Genomic DNA, 6,363 nt, shown 5'->3' with positions numbered 1-6,363 from the left:
GACCAACTTAGTGGCTTTCTATGATGGGGTAATAACAGCAGTGGACACAGGTAAATCAATGGTTGTGATCTATCTAGAATTCTGTAAAGCCTTTGACACAGTCCCCCACAACATTCTTCTCTCAAAATGGGAGAGATATGGATTTGATGGGTGGACAGTGTGGTGGATAAGAAACTGGTCGTATGGTCGTATTCAAAGAGTAGTGGTCAATGACTCAAAGTCCAGATGGAGATCCGTGACTAGTGGTGTCCCTCAGGGGTCTGTACTGGGACGGATGCTGTTTAATATCTTCATCAATAATATTGACAGTGAGATGGAGTGAACACTCAACAAGTTTGCAGATGACACCAAGGTGAGTGGTGCAGTTGCCACACCAGAAGGATGGGATGTCATCCAGAGGGACCTGGACAGGCTGGATAAGTGGGCCTGTGAGAACCTCATGAGGTTAAACAAGGCCAAGTGCAAGGTCCTACACTGGCGTCGAGGCAATCCACGATCTCAGCACATGAGTACATGTGCTCGCTTCGGCAGCACATATACTAAAATTGGAACGATACAGAGAAGATTAGCATGGCCCGTGCGCAAGGATGACACGCAAATTCGTGAAGCGTTCCATATTTTTTTCAAGTTTGCGGACGACACTAAGCTGGGTGGAAGCGTCAATCTGCTGGAGGGCAGGGAGGCTCTGCAAAGGGATCTGAACAGGCTGGACCACTGGGCTGAGTCCAACGGCATGAGGTTTAACAAGGCCAAATGCCGGGTCCTGCACTTGGGGCACAACAACCCTATGCAGTGCTACAGACTAGGAGAAGTCTGTCTAGAAAGCTGCCTGGAGGAGAAGGACCTGGGGGTGTTGGTTGACAGCCATCTGAACGTGAGCCAGCAGTGTGCCCAGGTGGCCAAGAAGGCCAAAGGCATCTTGGCTTGTATCAGAAACGGCATGACCAGCAGGTCCAGGGAGGTTATTCTCCCTCTGTACTCGGCACTCGTGAGACCGCTCCTTGAATCCTGTGTTCAGTTCTGGGCCCCTCACCACAAGAAGGATGTTGAGGCTCTGGAGTGAGTCCGAAGAGCAACAAAGCTGGTGAAGGGGCTGCAAAACAAGTCTTACAAGGAGCAGCTGAGAGAGCTGGGGTTGTTTAGCCTGGAGAAGAGGAGGCTGAGGGGAGACCTCATTGCTCTCTACAACTACCTGAAAGGAGGTTGTAGAGAGGAGGTGGCTGGCCTCTTCTCCCAAGTGACAGGGGACAGGACAAGAGGGAATGGCCTCAAGCTCTGCCAGGGGAGATTTAGGCTGGACATTAGGAAAAAATTCTTCACAGAAAGGGTCATTGGGCATTGGAACAGGCTACCCAGGGAGGTGGTTGAGTCACCTTCCCTGGAGGTGTTTAAGGCATGGGTGGACGAGGTGCTAAGGGGCATGGTTTAGTGTTTGATAGGTATGGTTGGACTCGATGATCCGGTGGGTCTCTTCCAACCTGGTTATTCTATGATTCTATGATTCTATGAGGGATGATGTGATTGAGAGCAGCCCTGCAGAGAAGGACTTGGGGGTGCTGGTCGATGAGAAGCTCGACATGAGCCGGCAGTGTGCGCTCACAGCCCAGAAGGCCAACCATATCCTGGGCTGTATCACAAGAAGCATGGCCAGCAGGTCGAGGGCGGTGATTCTGCCCTCTCTTCCTCTCTTGTGAGACCTCATCTGGAGTACTGTGTCCAGTTCTGGAATCCTCAACCTAAGAATGATATGGAGCTGTTGGAGTGGGTCCAGAGGAGGGCTACAAGGATGATCTGAGGGCTGGAGCACCTTCTATATGAGGACAGGATGAGAGAGTTGGGCTTGTTCGTCCTGGAGAAGAGAAGGCTCTGAGGAGATCTTATAGCAACCTTCCAGTACCTGAACGGGTTCTACGAGAAAGCTGGGTAGGGACTATTCATAAAGGCTTGTGGCGATAGGACAAGGGGGAATGGGTATAAACTGGAGAGGGGCAGATTTAGACTAGACATTGGGAAGAATTTCTTCGTCATGAGAGTGGCGAGACACTGGAACATATTGCCAAGGGAAGTTGTGTCTGCCCTGTCCCTGGAGGTGTTCAAGGCCAGGTTGGATGGAGCCCTGGGCAGCCTGATTTGGCAGGATGTCCCTGCCCATGGCAGGGGGGTTGGAACTAGATGATCTTTAAGGGCCCTTCCAAGCCTAACTATTCTATGATTCTATGATTAACATTTACATGTTGTCCAAAACACATTGTCCCAAATTTTAATTTCATATATACAAGATGCAAAAAAAAGAGACTGTCTGTAACTATTTAACAAATTAAGAAAATCAACTATGATCACGTTTACAATAGTTCCCTTCTGAGTTGACACTCAGCTGTATACCATGCTGCCAACGTTCAAAGTAATTCCATAGATCATTTTCTGAAAGGCTGTTGAGGATCTCCAACATTTTTGCTTTCAGATCTTTTACTGACAAAATCTGGGTTCCTTTGAGCACTAGCCTTGTAGGAATCTGTGATAGCAAGGTAGACCTGTTGGATACTTTTGACTTGGGGTCCTTGAACTGACCTTGGCTTGTAAGAGCAGGAATCTGAACAAAGAGGTGAACATCAGAGATGCAAATCAGGGTGGAGACAGCATTTAGGGGCAGCGTGTGGGGTTTTGGAGGTTAACCAACCAAATGTTGCTGCTGGTGAATGTGAGTGCGTGGACAATAGGCCTGGGCCAATCAGGTTGCTATGAGAAGCGCGTGGAGAGATGAGCAAAGGTATGTAAACCTGTAAGTTCCAACAATAAAGGTCTCCACTTTTACATCTATCTGGAGTCTGTCTCGTCGTTTCATTCCTGCATAGCCTGAGCTTTGGGATCTCTTCACCGTAAGCCTCAGTCAATAATTGAAAATTTTCTGTCGCAGATTTCTTTAGTTTCAGAAAAAACTTGATGCTAACTCACTGTTCACTCTTGCACACTGACATCTTCCAAGCGAGGGTAAAACATCTCTGAACACACATCCACCCATACTGAGTGAAGGAATTGAGCTGAGCCTTGTCTCTCTGTGACAGATTATAACATGTTCTATAACCATCTCTCTGTCTCTTCCCTCCCATTCTGGGTTCCTGAGCATTCTGGGTTAGTCTCAGGCGGGGTGTGTGTGGTGTGTGTCAGACCTCATGCAGATACTTAAGTACAAAACATTGGGAAGAAATACAAACATTGCTTCTTTCTCCTCCTCCTCAACTTCTGTCTCTACCCACTTGCTCCTTTCAAGAAACACTATTTTTTGTGGGTTTTAACAAGCCTAGATATAAAATAATTAAAATAAGGCAACCATATTGGCTCAACCATCATCATTTATGCAATATACATATATTCATATCTAGCAGAAACTAAATGGAAGACCCACAGTACACTTCAAGAAAAAGTCCTGTCTATAAAATAAGCATGTATTTTTTTTAATGCAGGAAACAAATCAACCTTCTGTTAATCTTACATCTCCTCTCTCAAATAGTTGACATACTAAACTTGTCGTTGCTTCCCTTTCCCCTTATCACAGTTTAGCCCCGGCCCGGCTAAATTTCAGCAGCTAAAAGACATGTAGTTGGACTCCCAAATCCTCCCCCCACCACCCATAGGGAAAGTAGAAAGGGAAAGTAGAAAGGGAAATGAGAGGAAAAAAACTTGCGTATTGGAAACTAAACCTACAGCTTTAATGAAATAATAACAATAACAATTAGAAAGTAATAAAATATATACACATATATGAGAATGCGCCCTCACCCCTCAATGACTATATGTCACCACAAATACTGTAGAGCAGACTCGAGGAATGGGTCCATGGATAGGAGAGAACTGAGCTCAGGAACTGGATTCAGGAATGCACAGATCCAGGATCAATAGCAATCAGACATATGATATCCTCACTGGGCACTGGCCATCGCAGAAGAGGGCAAAACCCTTGTGATCTCTCAATTTTATATTGAGTATGACATATATGGGATGGAATACTCTGTTGGTCAGTTTAGGGTCACCTGCCCTATTTGCCCCTCCTGGCAGGTGCAGCCCTTTTCTGCCAGCTTGAGGATAGCCTTGGTATAGGGATAAATATAAGCATTGGCCTTTGCATACCACTCTCAAAAACATGCAGTTAGTTTTCAGAGAATGAAGTTACTTACAGCAAATAAGTTAGTCACAAAATTGACTCTAATTTAGCTCAAACCACAACATCCCTATTCCAGTATTCAAATTAAGGAGAGATCTATTATTAAAGCTGAGTTATATCAAATGTGGCAAGATGTTAAAGCTTCTAATGGTGTTCTTCATCCCAGTTCATTACTTCTCCCTTTAAATAAGCTCTTTGAGGGTTCATCACCAAGATTCATTTTCTTCCTTTTCCTTCCAAGAAAAACCAAACAGGAAATGGAAAAAAAAAAGACAACTAAGACTTTCTTCATGTAAATGAGGCCCATAACTAGGGGGGACAGAAATTATAAACAATTGTGTCTTTAAAAATGCTACAGTCCATACATGTATACAGTAGAAATATATTGTGGCTATTTTCCCCTTTTTACAAATTAATTGTATAACACCTTATTTTTCCTGTAACTACAAGTACTTCAGAATTTCAAGTATTTGAAACAAAGTAGTAAGACAAAAATAAATTTAAAATTAAGAAATTGCTTTCTGCTGCCTTAGGCTTACTTTCATTTTAAGAGTAGCAGGACTACCTTGGTTTCATCCTCAAAATATGGGTAAAAGTTGGGTAAGAGAAAATTAATGGCAGTTTCTCAAAAATGTTATTCCTGGTAATATGTATAAACAATGAAACCACATATGAGGAAAATGATCTTTTTTATTTTGTCACAAGGAGGGTGAAGATCAAGACTAGTTTATCAAGAGAGAAATACCCTCCCCCTCCAATTCATAATATGCTGTTCTTACTTTCTACTTAACTCTGTGAACTAAACAATTAGTTTCTTGTAATTTACAAAAAGGTTCATTAATGATCTTAGCGCCCGCAGGTCATCAACAACTTCTAACCTGGCCTTCATATGTTTTATTTATTCTGGCTGCCTCTGGCTTGGACAGGCAAACACTCTCCTGGGTGGAAAATTGGTTGGATGGCTGGGCCCAAAGAGTTGTGGTAAATGGAGTTAACTCTAGCTGGAGACTGGTCACAAGGGGTGCACCCAGGGCTCAGTGCTGGGTCCAGTCCTGTTCAATATCTGTATCAATGACCTGGATGAAGGCATTGAATGCACCCTTAGCAAGTTTGCATATGACACTAAGCTGCGAGGCAGCATCAATCTGCTTGAGGGTAGAGAGGCTCTACAGAGGGATCTGAACATGCTGTGAACAACTGTATGAGATTCAACAAGGCCAAGTGCCAGGTCCTGCACTTGGGACATGACAACCACATGCAGCACTACAGACTTTGGGAAGAGTGGCTGGAAAATTGCCTGCCAGAGAAGGACCTGGGGGATGTTGGTTAACAGCTGACTGAACATGAGCCAGTAGTGTGCCTAAGGGGCCAAGAAGGCCAATGGTATCATGGCCTGTGTCAGAAACAGTGTGGCCAACAGGACCAGGGAAGTGATTGTGCATTTGTGTATTTGGCACTGGTGAGGCCACACCTCAAATACTGTGTTCAGTTTTGGGCCCCTCACTACAAGACGGACATTGAGGTCCTGGAGCATGTCCAGAGAAGAACAACAAAACTGGTGAAGGGGCTCGAGAACAAGCCTTATGAGAGGCAGCTGAAGTAACTGGGTTTTTTCAGCCTTGAGAAAAGGAGGCTGAGAGGAGACCTTATCACTGTCTACAACTACCTGAAAGGAACTTGTAGAGAGGAGGGTGCTGGCCTCTTCTCCCAAGTGACAGGTGATAGGACAAGGGGGAATGACCTCAAGCTGCACCAGGGAAGATTCAGATTGAATATCAGGAAAAAAAAATTCACAGAAAGGGTCATTTGGCACTAGAACAGGCTGCCTGGAGAGGTGATTGAGTCACCATCCCTGGAGGTATTTAGAAGACAGGTAGATGAAGTGCTCAGGGGCATGGTTTATTGGCAGATAGGAATGGTTAGACTTGATGATCCAACAGGCCTTTTCAAACTTGGTGATTCTATAATTTCTTTCCCAGCTTGACATTAAAATCTTCAACAGAACAACCATCTTTCAAGTAATTAAAAGGTATATACGCTACCCTGCATGACAAACAGCACTCACTCTTGACTTGAATCTACAGACGCATACAGCCTTCCCTTTGTATTTTCATTTATTTAATCAATGTTAGAGAAAAAACATATACTTGCTGCTGTTGAAGGAAGAAATTATTTGTTATATGCTGCTAACTTATTTGAATATT

At 44.3% G+C, this 6,363-nt stretch overlaps 1 non-coding gene across 1 annotated transcript; it reads left to right on the top strand.

Annotated features, from left to right (window-relative positions):
* Positions 1-515: 515 nt before the first annotated feature.
* Positions 516-622, top strand: LOC138732954 (U6 spliceosomal RNA). The gene has a single exon (XR_011339349.1). It is a non-coding gene; the product is annotated as a U6 spliceosomal RNA (small nuclear RNA).
* The last annotated feature ends 5,741 nt before the right edge of the window (positions 623-6,363 follow it).

Source organism: Phaenicophaeus curvirostris, chromosome W (genome assembly GCF_032191515.1).
Source record: "Phaenicophaeus curvirostris isolate KB17595 chromosome W, BPBGC_Pcur_1.0, whole genome shotgun sequence".
Lineage (NCBI taxonomy): Eukaryota > Metazoa > Chordata > Aves > Cuculiformes > Cuculidae > Phaenicophaeus > Phaenicophaeus curvirostris.
The sequence above is the reverse complement of the archived record's forward strand: the minus strand, read 5'-3'. Positions and strand labels throughout refer to the sequence as shown.